Source organism: Sciurus carolinensis, chromosome 9 (assembly GCF_902686445.1).
Source record: "Sciurus carolinensis chromosome 9, mSciCar1.2, whole genome shotgun sequence".
Lineage (NCBI taxonomy): Eukaryota > Metazoa > Chordata > Mammalia > Rodentia > Sciuridae > Sciurus > Sciurus carolinensis.
This window is the reverse complement of record NC_062221.1, coordinates 27,248,901-27,266,133: the sequence shown is the minus strand read 5'-3', so window position 1 is coordinate 27,266,133 and position 17,233 is coordinate 27,248,901. Positions and strand designations below refer to the sequence as shown.

At 36.7% G+C, this 17,233-nt stretch overlaps 1 protein-coding gene across 1 annotated transcript in view; it reads left to right on the top strand.

The window, feature by feature from the left end:
• Positions 1-17,233, top strand: part of Dock3 (dedicator of cytokinesis 3) — a 712,604-nt gene that overhangs the window by 87,685 nt on the left and 607,686 nt on the right.

Below are 17,233 nucleotides of genomic sequence, written 5' to 3'. Positions count from 1 at the left end.
GAATACTATACTGAACAAAATTAAGCTTAAGACTTGAAGATAAATTGAAACATTTCATGATAAACAAAAGTTAAAATAATTCAAAACTAGAAAGCCTGCATCACAACATCTGTTCAATAAAATATTTCATGAAGAAGTAAAAAATAAAAGTGAGGGCAGGGACTGTAGCCCAGTGTTAGAGTGCTTGCCTCACATGTGTGAGGCTTTAGGTTCAATCCTTAGCACCACATAAAAAAAAATAAAGGACTATCAACAATGAAAAAATATTAAAAATAACCTGAAAAAACAGCAAAGGGGGAGACTACATTAGAAGAATAGTCAATCAAAGGAGAATTGAATCCTATTTAAACACTAGAAATAAATCAGAATGACAGGAAATAAATTCATCTCTCAATAATAACATCTTGGGGGTTTCAGGATGGTGGACTAGAGGGCGGCTGCATTTCATGTTGCTCCAGGACACAGGATTCAAAAGAGGAGATACTGAGAGACTTGGGACCAACTCAAAGCCGCCGGGTGAGTCTCTCCCGTTGGGGAGGCATCCTGGATGGGGCAGTAGTCCCGGAATGCAGGGAACTTTGTGAAGTACAGTTGCTCGGCGAGATGCACCTCCCCCCGCTGGAGCGGTAAACACGGACAACTGGGAACATCGTAGAGGTGGCTGCTCAGCACAGCTCTTGGACTCGGAGCAAACACTGGGGCTCCGGACGGCTGCCTGAGGAGGAGCTGCGTACTGAGCTGTTTGGACTCAGAGCAATCGCTTCTGAACACCGGGGGGCTGCCTGGAGGAAGAGGAGGAGAGCGGCGGGTCGCTTGGACTCGGAGGGACTACACCAGAGCTACAGGCGGTTGCCAGAGGAGGAGCTGCGTGGTGCGCTGTTGAGACTCAGAGAGACCGCTTCTGAACACCGGAGCGCTGCCCGGAGGAAGAGGAGGAGCGCGGCGGGTCGCTTGGTATAGGAGTGACTGCATCAGAGCTACAGGTGGTTGCCAGAGGAGGAGCTGCGTGATGTGCTGCTTGGACACAGAGAGACTGCTTCTGAACACCGGGGGGCTTCTCGGAGGAAGAGGAGGAGTGCGGTGGGTCACTTGGTCTAGGAGTGACTGCATCAGAGCTACAGGTGGTTGCCAGAGGGGGAGGCGAGTGGTGAGTTGTTTGAACTCAAAGTGACCGCTCCTGAACACCGGTGGCCTGCCTGGAGGAGGAGCGTGGTGGGGTCGCTTGGTCTCGGAGCGACCGCTCCTGAACACCCGGGGGGCTACCCCGAGGAGAAGGAGGAACAGGGCGGGGCACTTGGACTCGGAGTGACTGCCTAGGGCTACGGATGGTTGGTGGGAGGAGGAGACGCTAAGTGAGTTGCTTGGACTCCTAGTGACTGCGTCGGAACACCGGGCAGCTGTCCGGAGGAGGAGGTGTGTGGCGGGTCTCTGGGGCTCGGAGCTATTGTATGGGACTCCAGGTGGCGGCTCAGAGGAGGGGTCGCATAGCCAGGCGATTAGGTGCAGAGCAGGGTCCCAGGAAGAGCCGCACAGAGACACGCCTAGTGGCGGAGCGAAGTTTCCAGGACTGTGGGCAGATTCTCTGAGGAGAGGCAGCCTAAGGAGACTCATCTGGGAAGGGTGAGGCTCCCAGGCCCAGGAGGTAGATCCAAGCCCCTGGGAACATTGCAGAGGAAGACAGCCCAGCCCAGGAGGTAGTTGTAGATTGAGGGGGAATCTCTAGGAGAGGAACTGACCAGCGAGACCTCCCCACCGGGTGAGTCTTCCCTGCTGGGTGAGGTTTTCCCACAAGGATGGTAAAACCAGACACACAGGCACAAACAGGCCTTGCCTCAGCCCGCAGCCTAGTTCCCCTTTGGATGACCATTGGTCAACAAGTGGAGGCACCTCTGCCCACTAGCAGGGAATATACGCCACCTGAGGGTCACCAACCCTAGAGAGTCAGCTTCCTTGTGGAGCACAGCATTATCAACTTCCTCCAAGACTTCAGGCTACTGAAGGATAAGAGGGGACATACTAGCAATCGTCAGGGACATTATAAGTCAATAGAGGAAATCTGCAATATCTTAGCGGTCCACTGATACCTGAACAATATGAGAAAACAAGGGAAGAAAATGCCCCAAACAAATCTAGATGATACATCAATAAAATCCAACGACAGCATGGCAGAAGAAATGACAGAAAGGGAGTTCAGAATGTACATAATTAAAATGATCAGGGAAGCAAACGATGAGATGAAAGAGCAAATGCAGGCATTGAATGACGAGATGGAAGAGCAAATGCAGGCACTGAATGATCGCACCAATCGACAGTTAAAAGAGCAAATACTGGAAGCAAACGATCATTTCAATAAAGAGTTAGAGATATTGAAAAAAAAACCAAACAGAAATCCTTGAAATGAAGGAAACAATAAACCAAATTAAGAACTCCATAGAAAGCATAACCAATAGGATAGAACACCTGGAAGACAGAACCTCAGATATTGAAGACAAAATATTTAACCTTGAAAACAAAGTAGAGCAAACAGAGAAGATGGTAAGACAATCATGAACAGAATCTCCAAGAACTATGGGATATCATGAAAAGGCCAAATTTGAGAATTATTGGGATTGAGGAAGGCTTAGAGAAACAAACCAAAGGAATGAACAATCTATTCAATGAAATAATATCAGAAAATTTCCCAAATCTGAAGAATGAAATGGAAAATCAAGTTCAAGAGGCTTATAGGACTCCAAATACACAAAATTACAACAGACCCACACCAAGGCACATTATAATGAAAATACCTAACATACAAAATAAAGACAGAATTTTAAAGGCTGTGAGAGAAAAGAACCGAATTACATTCAGGGGGAAACCAATAAGGATATCAGCAGATTTTTCAATCCAGACCGTAAAAGCTAGAAGGACCTGGAACAACATTTTTCAAGCTCTGAAAGAAAATGGATGCCAACCAAGAATCTTATACCCAGCAAAACTTACATTCAAATTTGACGATGAAATAAAATCCTTCCATGATAAACAAAAGCTAAAAGAATTTACAAAAAGAAAGCAAACATTACAGAACATTCTCAGCAAAATATTCCATGAGGAAGAGATAAAAAACAAGAAGCAAATCAGCAAAGGGAGGAATTATCCTAAAGGAACTGTCAAATAAAGGAGGAACCCAGTTGTGTCAAAAAAAAATAAATAAAATTTTAAAAATGAACCAAATGACCAGGAATGCAAATCATATCTCAATAAGAACCCTGAATGTTAATGGCCTGAATTCATCAATCAAAAGACATAGATTGGCAGATTTGATTAAAAAGAAAGCTCCAACAATATGTTGCCTGCAAGAGACTCACCTCATAGAAAGAGATACCCATAGACTAAAGGTGAAAGGATGGGGAAAAACATACCATGCACATGGACTCAGCAAAAAAGCTGGAGTATCCATCCTCATTTCAATGTGGACTTCAAGCCAAAGTTAGAAGGGATAAAGAAGGACATTTCATACTGCTTAAGGGAAGCATAAATCAGCAAGATATAGCAATCATAAACATCTATGCCCCAAATAGTGGCTCATCCATGTATGTCAAACAAATCCTTGCAATTTTAGAAACCAAATAGACCATAACACAATAATACTAGGTGATTTTTTTTCAATAGATCTTTTTTATTTTTATCTATTTATATGTGGTGCTGAGTATTGAACCGAGGGCCTCGCACATGCCAGGCAAGCGCTCTACCACTGAGCCACAACTCCAGCCCCTACTAGGTGATTTTAACACGCCTCTCTCACCACTGGACAGATCTTCCAAACAAAAACCGAAGAAAGAAACCATAGAACTCAATAACACAATCAATAATTTAGACTTAACAGACATTTATAGAATATACCATCCAACCAAGAGCGAATACACTTTCTTCTCAGCAGCACATGGATCCTTCTCTAAAATAGACCATATATTATGCCACAAAGCTAATGTTAGCAAATACAAGAAGATAGAGACACTACCTTGTATTCTATCAGATCATAATGGATTGAAGTTAGAAATAAATGAAAGAGTAAAAAACAGAAACTACTCCAACACCTGGAGATTAAACAATATGCTATTATATGATGAATGGATGACAGAAGATATTAGGAAGGAAATTTAAAAATTCTTAGAGGTAAATGAGAACAAAGAAACATCATATCAAAATCTCTGGGACACTATGAAAGCAGTACTTAGAGGAAAATTTATTTCATGGAGCGCATTTAATAAAAGAAGTAAAACTCAACAAATAAACGACCTAACGCTACAGCTCAAAGCCCTAGAAAAAGAAGAACAGACCAATACCAAAAGTAGTAGAAGACAGGAAATAGTTAAAGGGAGAGCTGAAATCAACGAAATTGAAACAAAAGAAACAATACAAAAAATTGACAAAATAAATAGTTGGTTCTTTGAAAAAATAAACAAAATTGATAAACCTTTAGCCACACTAACAAAGAGAAGACGAGAGAAAACCCAAATCACTAAAATTCGGAATAAACAAGGAAATACCACAACAGACACGACTGAAATACAAAATATAATTAGAAGCTATTTTGAAAATCTATACTCCAACAAAATAGAAAATCTCGAAGACATCAACAGGTTTCTAGAGACATATGAATTGCCTAAACTGAATGAGGAGGACGTACACAATTTAAATAGACCAATTTCAAGTAATGAAATAGAAGAAGTTATCAAAAGCCTACCAACAAAGAAAAGTCCAGGACCAGATGGGTTCTCAGCCGAGTTTACAAAACCTTTAAAGAAGTGCTCATTCCAATACTTCTCAAAGTATTCCATAAAATAGAAGAGGAGGGAACCCTCCCAAACTCATTCTATGAAGCCAGTATTACCCTGATACCTAAACCAGACAGAGACACATCGAGGAAAGAAAATTTCAGACCAATATCCTTAATGAACATCGACGCAAAAATTCTCAACAAGATTTTAGCAAATCACATACAAAAACATATTAAAAAGATAGTGCACCATGATCAAGTGGGTTTCATCCCAGGGATGAAAGGTTGGTTCAACATCAGGAAATCAATACATGTCATTCACCATATCAATAAACTTAAAGTCAAGAATCACATGGTTCTTTCAATAGATGCAGAAAAGGCATTTGATAAACTACAGCACCCCTTCATGCTCAAAACACTAGAAAAAATAGGGATAGTGGGAACATTCCTTAACATTGTAAAGGCCATTTATGCTAAGCCCATGACTAATATCATTCTAAATGGTGAAAAACTGAAAGCATTCCCCCTAAAAACTGGAAAAAGGCAGGGATGCCCTCTTTCACCACTTCTTTTCAGTATCGTCCTTGAAACTCTAGCCAGAGCAATTAGACAGACCACAGTAATTAATGGGATACGAATAGGAAAAGAAGAACTCAAACTATCCCTATTTGCTGATGATATGATTATATACTTAGAGGAACCAGGAAATTCCACCAGAAAACTTTTAGAACTCATAAGTAAATTCAGTAATGTAGCAGGATATAAGATCAATGCACATAAATCTAATGCATTTTTATACATAAGTGATGAATCTTCAGAAAGAGAACTTAGGAAATCTACCCCATTCACCATAGCATCGAAAAAAATAAAATACTTGGGAATCAATCTCACAAAAGAGGTGAAAGACCTCTACAATGAGCACTACAGAGCACTAAAGAAAGAAATTAAAGAAAACCTTAGAAGATGGAAAGATCTCCCATGTTCTTGGATAGGAAGAATTAATATTGTCAAAATGACTATACTACCAAAAGTGCTATACAGATTCAATGCAATTTCAATTAAAATCCCAATGATGTACCTAACAGAAATAGAGCAAGCAATTATGAAATTTATCTGGAAAAATAAAAATCCCAGAATAGCTAAAGCAATCCTTGGCAGAAAGAGCGAAGCAGGGGGTATCGCAATACCAGATCTTCAACTCTACTACAAAGCAATAGTAACAAAAATGGCATGGTATTGGTACCAAAATAGAAAGGTGGATCAATGGTACAGAATAGAAGACATGGACACAAACCGAAATAAATACAATTTTCTCATACTAGACAAAGGGGCCAAAAATATGCAATGGAGAAAAGATAACCTCTTCAACAAATGGTGCTGGGAGAATTGGAAATCCATATGCAACAGAATGAAACTAAACCCATATCTCTCACCATGCACGAAACTAAACTCAAAATGGATTAAGGACCTCAGAATCAGACCAGAGACCTTGCATCTTATAGAAGAAAAAGTAGGCCCAGAGCTTCAACATGTCGGCTTAGGACCAGACTTCCTCAACAGGACTCCCATAGCACAAGAAATAAAAGAAGAATCAATAACTGGGATAGATTCAAACTAAAAAGCTTTCTCTCAGCAAAGGAAACTATCAGCAATGTGAAGAAAGAACCTACAGAGTGGGAGAGAATCTTTGCCAGTAATACTTCAGATGGAGCACTAATCTCCAGAATCTATAAAGAACTCAAAAAACTCTACACCAAGAATGCAAATAATGCAATCTACAAGTGGGCTAAGGAAATGAATAGACACTTCACAGAAGAAGATCTACAAGCAATCAACAAACATATGGAAAAATGTTCAACATCTCTAGTAATAAGAGAAATGCAAATCAAAACCACCCTAAGATTTCATCTCACCCCAATCAAAATGACGATTATCAAGAATACAAGCAACAACAGGTGTTGGCGAGGATGTGGGGAGAAAGGTACACTCATACATTGCTGGTGGGGCTGCAAATTAGTGCAGCCACTCTGGAAAGCAGTGTGGAGACTCCTTAGAAAACTTGGAATGGACCCACCATTTGACCCAGCTATCCCACTACTTGGCCTATACCCAAAGGACTTAAAATCAGTATACTACAGAGATACAGCCACATCGATGTTCATAGTTCCTCAGTTCACAATAGCCAGATTGTGGAACCAACCTAGATGTCCTTCAATTGATGAATGGATAAAGAAACTGTGGTATATATATACAGTGTAATAGTAATCAGCCATAAAGAATGATAAAATTATGGCATTTGCAGGCAAATGGATGAAATTGGAGAATATCATGCTAAGTGAGATAAGCCAATCTCAAAAATCCAAAGGATGAATGATATCGCTAATAAGTGAATGATGACACATAATGGGGTTTGGGAGGGGTTAGTGTTATGGTTAGAGTTAGGGTTAGGGAGGGGAGCAAGAATGGAGGAAGGAAGGACTGTATAGAGGGAAATGAGGGGTAGGGGGGAAGGGAAAAATAACAATGAATCAAACAACATTACCCTTTGTAAATTTATGATTAAACAAATTGTATGCCTTTACGCCATGTACAAACAGAGAAACAACATGTATCACATTTGTTTACAATAAAAAAATGTTTAATAACATTTAAATATCTTTCAAAAAATAAATTTAAGTCAGTGATAGTAAAAAAAAAAAAAAAGAGTCAGTGCACAAAAAAGTACACCATTATTGCTTCTCTGAGTGTCTACAAATAAGCAAAACAAAATAAAAGTAAAGCATAATGTGAATCTTTTGAGAAAAAAATAATAACGTCTTAACTCTAAAGTCAAATGTCATAAACTGGCAGATTGGATTAAAAAACTAGACCCAACAATATGCTGTCTCCAAGGGACTCACCTCATAGGCAAAGAGATCCACAGACTGAAGGTGAAAAAATGGGGGTGCGGGGAAGGAACATCATTCCCATGGATCTCCTAAACAAGCAGGAATTTGTAGTCTCATATCAGGTAAAGCAGTTTCAAGCCAAGGTTAATCAGAAGAGCCCAGGAAGATCATTTAATACTGCTTAAGGGAATCATTGAACAACAAGAAATAATGATCCCAAATATTTATGCCCCAAACAATGGAGCATCTATGTATGTCATACAAAGCTTTCTGAATATCAAGAATCACAAAGACCACCACAAAATAATATTGGTTTTAACATTCCTGTCTCATCACTTGCTAGCTCTTCCAAACAAAAACTAACAAAGTTAGAGAATTATAAATATAATTAATTATTTAGACTTCACTCTACATATAGAATATTTTATCCACCAAGGACTGAATACACTTTTTTCTCAGCAGCACGTGGAACAATTTATAAAATACTCCACATTTAGGCCATGATGCATATTCTTATTTAATACAAAAACCCAGAGAAAATACCTTGCATTGTATCAGATCATAATGGAAGGAAATTAGAAATCAATGATACGAATAAAATAGAACCCACTCTAAAACCTGGAGATATAAAAATATACTTTTGAATGATGAATGAATAGTGGAAGAAATCATGGGAGAAATAAAAAAAATACTTAGAGGTAAATGAGAATAGTGATACAACATATCAAAATCTTTGAGATGCTTTGAAAGTGGTTCTAAGAAGAAAGTTCACAGCATTGAGTTTATACATTAATAAAAAGATACCAAATAAATAAACTTCTTTTCCTATTTGCATCCCTTTAATTTCTTTCTTTTGTATAACTGCTCTGGCTAGGGTTTCAAGGACTGTTGAATAGGAGTGGTGAAAGAGGGCATCCCTGTCTTGTTCCAATTTTTAGAGGGAATGCTTTCAGTTTTTCTTCATTCAGAATGATGATAGCCATAGGTTTAGAATATATAGCTTTTACAATGCTCAGGGGTTTCTTCTAGTTTTTCTAGTGTTTTGCATATGAATAGATGCTGGCTTTTGTCAGCTGCTTTTTCTGCATTATTGAAATAATCATGTGATTCTTGTCTTTAATTCTATTGATGTGGCAAATTACATTTATTGATTTTGTATGTTGGACCAACATTGCATCCCTGGAATGAACCCCAGTTGATTGTGGTGCAGTATACTTTTAATGTGTTTTTGTATGCATTTTGCCAGTATTTTATTGATAATTTTTGCATCAATGTTCATCAGGGATATTGGTCTGAAGTTTTGTTTCCTTGATGTGTCTTTGTCTGGTTTTGGTATCACTGTGATACTAGCTTCATGTAAATGAGTTTGGAAGAGTTCTGTCCTTTTCTATTTCATGGAATAATTGGAGGAGGATTGGTGTAAAGTCTTCTTTGAAGGTCTTGTAGAACTCAGCTGAGAATCCTCATCTGGTCCTGGATTTTTCTTGGTTGGTAGGCTTCTGATGGCATTTTCAATTTCATTGCTTGAAATTGATCTATTTAAATTTTATGTCCTCTTCATTCAATTTGGGTAGGTCACATGTCTCTAGAAATTGGTTGATGCCTTCATGATTTTTTATTTTATTGGAGTATAGGTTTTCAAAGTAGCTTCTGATTATTGTATTTCAGTGGTATTTATGGTAATATTTCCTTTTTCATCACAAATTTTAGTAATTTGGGCACTCTCTCTCTTTTTCTTTGTTAGCATGGCTAAGGGTTTATGAATTTCATGTACTTTTTCAAAAGAACCAAAGTTTTGTTTTGTGGAGTTTTTGAAAAATTTTTTTCAATTTAATTGATTTTGACACTAATTTTTATTATTTTCTGTCCTCTACTGCTTTTGTTGTTGATTTATTCTTTTTCTGGGACTTTGAGATGTAAAATTATTTGTTGATTTTCTATCTTTTAATGAATGAGCTCAATGCAATGAATTTTCCTCTTAGAATCACCTTCATAGTGTCCTAGAAATTTTGATATGTTGTGTCACAGTTCTCATTTACCTCTTAAGTATTTTTTTATTTCATCCCTGATGTCTTCAGCTATTCATTGGTCATTCAGTAGTGTATTATTTAGTCTCCATATGTTATAGTAGCTTTTATTTTTATATATTTGTTAATTCCTAATTTCATCCCATTATGATATAATAAAATGCAAGTTATTTTCTCTATTTTTTGTATTTCACTCAGAGTTGCTTTATGGCCTAATATGTGGTCTATTTTATAGAAGGATCCATGTACTGCTGAGAAGAAAGTATATTCCTTTGTTGATGGATGAAATGTTCTATATATATCCATTTAATCTAAGTAATTAATTACATTGTTTAGTTCCATAGCTGGTTTATTTAGTTTTTGTTTTTAAGATCTATCATTTGGTGAGAGAGGCATGTTGAAATTACCCAGTATTATTGTGTTGTGATGTATTTGATTATTGAGTTGTGAGTGTTTGTTTGATGTATATAGATGTGTTTTATTGTTTGGGGCTTATTTAAGATTGTTATATCTTACTGATGTTCCCTTAAGCAGTATGAAATGGCCTTTTTTGCCTCTTCTGATTAAACTTGACTTGAAGTTCACTTTATTAAATATGAGGCTGGAAACTCCTGCTTGTTTGTGAGATCCATGTGAATGGTACATTTTTTCCCATCCTTTTATTCTCAGTCTTTGGATGTTTTTGCCTATGAGGTAAGTCTCTTGGAGATAGCATATTGTTGGGTCTTGTTTTTGCATTCAATCTGCCCATCTATGTCTTTTGATTGATGAGTTTGACCATTTACATCCAATGTCCTTACTGATAAATGATTCTTATTCCCTGTCAATTTGAATTATTTCTGGTTTTTAATTTGAAATAACTTCTGTCTTGACTGTTCTTCTAGTGTGGTTCCTCCCTTTGCTAGTTTTCATTTTTATTTTCCATTCATGAAATATTTTATTGAGAATGTTTTATAGCACAGGCTTTTTTGAAATTTTTTTTTTTGAATTCTTTTGACTTTGTTCATCATGGAAGCTTTTTATTTCATCATCAAATCTGGAAGCTTAGTTTTTCAGGGTATAGTATTCTTGGTTGGCATCCATTTTCTTTGAGAGCTTAGTATATGTTATTCCATGGTATCCTATCTTTAAGTGTCTGGGTTGAAAAAAATCAGTTGAGCTCTGAATTGGTTTCCCTCTAATTGTGACTTTACATTTTCCCCTGGCAGCCTGTAGAATTCTATCCTTATTGTAGATGTTAAGCATTTTCAGAATAATGTGCCTTGGTGAAGGTCTGTTTTAATTGTGTATATTTGGGGTCCTGTTTGCTTCCCATATTTGATTCTTCATTTTGTTCTGGAGGTTTGGGAATTTTTCAGACCTTATTTCCTTGAAAAGATTATGTATTCCTTTGGTTTATATCTCCAAGCCTTTGTCTATCTTGATAAATCTTGAGTTTGGTCTTTTCATGACATCCTATATTTCTTGTAATTTTTTTTCATGGTCTCTTAACATCTTTTCTCCATGGTCAACTTTATTTTCAAGAAAATATATTTTGTCTTCATTGCCTGAGACTGTCTTCCAAGTGGCCTAGTCTGCTGGTGATCCTTTCCAATGAATTTTTGATTTGGTTTATTGATTTCTTCATTTCAAGGATTTCTGCTTTTTTTTTTTTTTCGGAATTTCTGTCTCTTTAGTGAAGTGATCTTTTGCATCGTCTATTTTATCCTTACATTGTCCTTTAGTATGCAGATCAATTTATGAACATTCTAAACTCTTTCTCTGACATTTCTTCCACTGTGGTCTTAATGGATTTTGTTTTTGATGTATTTTGGTTTGTTTGAGGTGATTTGTTCTCTTCCTTTTTCAAGTTGTTTGTATGTCTACTCATCTAACAGATGGTTTTGAGGCAGTAGGGTTTCTGCCTTGTGGAATTATAGTGTCCCTGAAGGTTTACAGTACCTCACAGTTTAGGGGGAGACAGATAATAATACAACTGTTGATGATAATTTACCACATTATACCAAATAGCTCTCGCAATGAAATCTACAATGTTGATTAGTAACAGTACTCAGAAATGATATGATCAGTTATTGTACATGGTAAAAACAGTAAGTTTACATAAAGGTTTATAGTTTCACATGATGACCAGGTATAGAACAGATGTGATATAGGATGTGATAATTATGAGGGAGGAGGAGAAAAAATAGAGGTGAAAAATTAAAGAGTGGAGGGGAGGACAATAGAGATTGGCTATTAACAGAGGAAAAGAGAGCTAGAGAGTCAAGGGAAGCCAATAAATGAGAAAAAATATAAAAAAGCAAAAATAAGAATAAAAATAGAATAAAAGTTAAAAGAACAATAAAATGAAAAAATACAAGAAATAAAAATTTACAAGAACAATATCGATATATACTAATCAAACATCTTAGTCCTCAAAATATTGATCCATGAAAAATATCTGCCTTCAAATAAAATGGTAGAAATGAGAAAAAAATATAGATGTATGAATATATATAATATCCAATTAGAGATAGAGTGGGAAAAGAAGAAGAGATGGTGCAATAAAGAACAGTTTGTAGATTCAGTAGGTGAGCCAGGTATGTGTAGATGCAATGTAGGATGTGATTATACGTGGGGAGAACAAAAAACAGAAGTAAAAGAATTGAAGAGTGAGAGAACAATAGGGTTTGACTTTTGGCAAGAAAAAGGAGGGAAGTAAAAAAGGAAAACAAAGTTGCGAAAGAATCAATAGAAAGTCAATCCAAAATATACTAATTAAAAACCTAACTTTCAAAAAAAGAAAAGCAGAGCATAAAAAAATAACTACCTTCAAGAAATGCTAAAAACTACAAAAAAGCAGAAACAAATATGTATGGTGTATAAATGTATAAATTTCCATCATTTGTCAATCAGTACACGTTCAAAACCAAATCAAAACAACAAAACCAAAACCAAAATAGCAAAATAGTCAGTGAGAGTTTTTCCCACTGTCTGTGCCAAACTGCCTTTCTGTTTATCAGCTTCCCATCTCAGCAGCTGGTGTGAGGAGCTGTAGATGATGCTTGCAACTTGACTTCCTGGGTATTGTCTTTGGGATCTGTGAGATAAGTTGCTGCAAATGAAGCTCCCAGGGTCAGGGATTTGAGCTGGTTTTACTCCAGGTGTGTGTTATTATGTGGAGGAGTTTCCCAGTGTTAATGAATCAATGCTCTTCTAGGACTGTATCCCACTACTCTCAGCTTACCACTGTGGGAAGGGGGAGTCAGTACTTCACAGGTTCAGTTTTATGGGGGAATACTGCGGTTTTTTGGCTTCTCAAGAACTGGGCTCTCTCTGCCCTGTGTTCAGTTTTTCCCTGCCTCTGGTTCTGTGTACTGCCAGTTCAATGGAGCTGGGGAAGTAGGGCTTTGGCTTGGTTCTCTCTGATCTGTATTATTCCCAGGCAAATTTGTTGTTTTTGGTAGTTAAATCTTTTTTTTTTTTTTGATGGGGAAGGGTACTGGGGATTAAACTCAGAGGCACTTGACCCTGAGTCATATCCTGAGCCCTATTTTTTGTCTTTTATTTAGAGACAGGGTCTCACTGAGTTGCTTAGCGCTTTGCTTTTGCTGAGGCTGGCTTCGAACTCTCCATCCTCCTGCCTCAGCCTCCAAAGTGACTGGGATTACAGATGTGCGCCACTGCCTATGGCTCAAATGGTTAAATTCTTAAGAGCAAATGAAATTTATTGTTGATTAATGGTTGATCAGAGTCAAATAATTTCTGCTGAGTACTTGCCGATGAATAATATCATAGGTTTTAAACATCTTACATTTTCATAAGCCTTTTAAATTTGCCTAACCAATCCTTTTTCTGTTCCTTTTATATTTTTACCACTATTAGTTATAACGTATCTAATGGAAATCACTTTAGGTTATGTTGAATTAATGATATCTCAACTCATACACTCATTTCATATGAGTATGACTGAGCAGTATTAGTAATTATCTTGTCGATGTCAAAGAAAACCATTTGAATTCTTTTGCCTTTTTAAAAAAAGCATATAAATTTATTGTTTTGTAGTAGATCCAAAAGGTTATATGAGCCATCACCTTTATCTAATTCCAGAACACTGTTATCACCTTAGAATGATTCTTCTCCTGTGCCCTGAAAGTCACTAACAATCACTAATATACTTTCTGTGCATGTATTTGCCTGTTCTGTACGTTTTGTATGTGCAATCATACAAAATGTAGCCTTTCATGTCTGCCTTCTTTAACTTAGCATAGATTTTCAGTGTTTATTCATCTTCTTATGTGTAACACTACTCTTTCTTTTTCTGGGTGAATAATATTCCATTGTAGAAGTAACAGAACATTTTATTCATCCATTCATCGGTTGTTGGACATGTAGTTTGTTTCCATTGTTTGGTTATTGTTTTAGTCAGCTTTTTTTGCCACTGTGACCAAAGGATGTGACAAGAACAATTTCAGAGTAGGAAAAGTTTATATGAGGCTTATGGTTTCAGAGGTCTCAGTCTGTATTCAGCTGACTCTTTTGCCCTGGACCCAAGGTAAGGCAGAATATAATGGTGGAAGGGCATGGAGCAGAAAAGCAGCTCAATACATGACAAACAGGAAGTGGAGAAGAGAGCGAGAGAGAGTGTGAGAGAATGAACCAATTCCCCTCACCACAGATGCTCCCCCCAGCATATCACCTCCTCCTGCCACACCCTTCTTACCTATGGTTACTACCCAGTTTATCTCATGAGTGGATTAATTCACTGATTAGGTTAAGACTCTCATAACCTAATCTTTTCTGATGTTTCTTGCATTGTCTCACATATACGCTTTTGAGGGACACCTCATATCTAAACCATAATAGCTATTATGAATGATTATTTTTTGCACATTTGTGTACAACTTTTTGTGTGAGTATATGTTTTCAGTTTGCTTGGGCATATACCTAGGAGTGGAAAAGCTGGGTTAAATGGTAGTTATGTTCAGTTTTTTGAAGAACTGCCAAAATGTTTTCTTCAGGAGATACACTATATATAATAGCCAAACTGAAAGCAACCCCAAGTATCTATTGACAGATGAATGGGTAAACAAAATGTGACATATGCTGGGGATATATAGCTCAGTTGATAGAGTGCTTGCCTCGCATGCACAAGGCCCTGGGTTCAATCCCCAGCACCACACACACACACACACACACACACACACAAAATGTGACATATGCATGCAGTGGAATATTATCCTGTCTTAAAAAGGAAGAAAATTTTGACACGTTACATTTGTGAATCTTGAAGACAATATGCTAAATAAATGAAATCATTCACAAGAGGAAAGTTTTTTATGTTTCCACTATTACGATTTTCCTAGAGAACTCAAAATCTGAGACAGAAAATAGAAAAATGGTTGTCAGGGCTAGTGGGAGAGTGAAATGGGGTGTTAGAGTTTAATAGGTGTAGAGTTTTAGAGTTTTAAATTCCCAACAGCAACACATCTTCTCTTGTTAGTCAGATTTTTGTTGCTGTGATCAAAATACCTGACAAGAAAAACTTAGAGGATGAAAAGTTTATTTTGGGATCGCAGTGTCAGAGTTCTCAGTTCTTGATTGGTCAACTCTTGCTTTGGGTCTGAGGTGAGGCAGAATGGTATGGCAGAGGAAAGTTGCTCTGTTCAGGGCAGCCAGGAAGAAAAGAGAGCTTGAGGAGCCAGGGACAAAATATATAATTCTCAAGGCACACCCCAGTGATCTACCTCCTCTGGCCACACCTTACCTGTCTACAGTAATCACTCAGTACAATAGTTCTTTCAAATTATTAATCCATCAAATGGGTTAATTCACTGATTGGATTATAGCTCTGAAAATAATTTTGCCTCCTGCCTTAGGAGCTTTTGGGGAATACCTCAAATCTGAACCATAACAACTTATACTTTTGTTGTTAATCTTTTTGATTATAGTCACCCTGGTAGTTATGAAGTGGTTTCTTGTGGTTTTGATTAATGGCTAATGATGTTGAACATCTTTTCATGTGTCATCGTTCATTGTATATCACCTTTGGAAGAAGTGTCTGTTAAGATCCTTTGTTTTAAAATTGTCTTTTGATTGTTATTAAAGTTCTTTATATATTCTGGATATAATTCTCTTATGAAATATATTATTTACTGGTATTTTTGCTATTCCTTGGGTCTTTATTTTTTTTAAACTTTCTTGATGTTATCCTTTGTAGAACAATTTTTAATTTTAATACCTCTTGGTATTACACCTAAGAAACCATGCTCTTATTCAAGGTTGTATAGTTTCTATTCCTATTTTTCCTCAAGAATTTTATATATAGCTCTTAATTTTTGTGTGTGGTGGGAAGTCAAGGGCCAATTTAAAACAATGAAGGCTGTTGTTAGTTTTAATGATCTCTTCAGTCATTGACAAAGGTTAAGGAGATATGAGTTATAAATACTCTTGGGACTGAAATTTAATAGCAAAGGCCTCAATAAAGAATTTGTTAGAACTAACTGGTGATGTAAAATTCTCAAGCATTCATGCATTTTATTGTTGTTTTACTCAACTTAGAGTTACATACTTTTGACTTTTGCATTTGTAGATATGTCTCATTGTTAATTTGTGGGTGCTTGCAAGGATTTGAGACTCTGGAACTGATACTCTCTTTGCATTCTACAGTAAAGGGACCAGTTCAGCAAATCCAAAGATTGGGTGGGATTGCATAGAATCTAATGACCAATTTGGGGGGAATTCATATTTTTATGGGATTGAATTTTCTGGTTCATCAATATGATGTATTCTTTCATTCGTTAGCCTTTTAATATCTCTAATGTTATAATATTTTGTGTAGAATTCTTTTATATAACTCAAGAGATGTATTTCTAGCTACTTGGCATTTTTGGTATTGATATAAATGGCATATTGGAAAATGTTTCATTTTGTAATTTTTAGTATATAGACTTAAAAAAATTACCTGGTATCTAGTGACCTTGCTATCTTCATATATTTGTTATGAGTGTCCAGATTCTTTTGGATTTTTTGTGCACATAATCAGACCTGTAGATAATGACAGTTTTATTTCTTCATTTTGAATCATTATACCTTTTATTCCATTTTTGCCTTACTTGCACTGACTGGCCTGGTAGTACAATGTTGAATAGAAATGGTAATAGTGTATATATCCTGTTCTTATTCCTAACCTTAGTGACAAAATGTTCATGTTAGCTATAGACAGCTTGTAGCTACCCTTTATTGGATTAAGGAAGTTCCTGTCTATTCTTAGTATTTTGAGTTTTTGTCAAGAGTGAATATTGAATTTATCAAATGCTATTTTTCCTCTACAGAAATAGTCATATGATATTTTCCCTATATTATTAAACCAATCTTGCATTCTAGAATAGACCCACTTTGGTCATGATGCATCCTTTTATACATAGTTGGATGTGATTAAATTTTTATTTCTTAAAAAATATTTTTACATTTATGTTCTTGGGAGACATTGGACTGTATTTTTTCTTTCTTAGAATGTTCATGTCAACTTTTGCTGTTATACTGTCGAAAATGAAATTCATTTCTCCTGTCTTTGGATG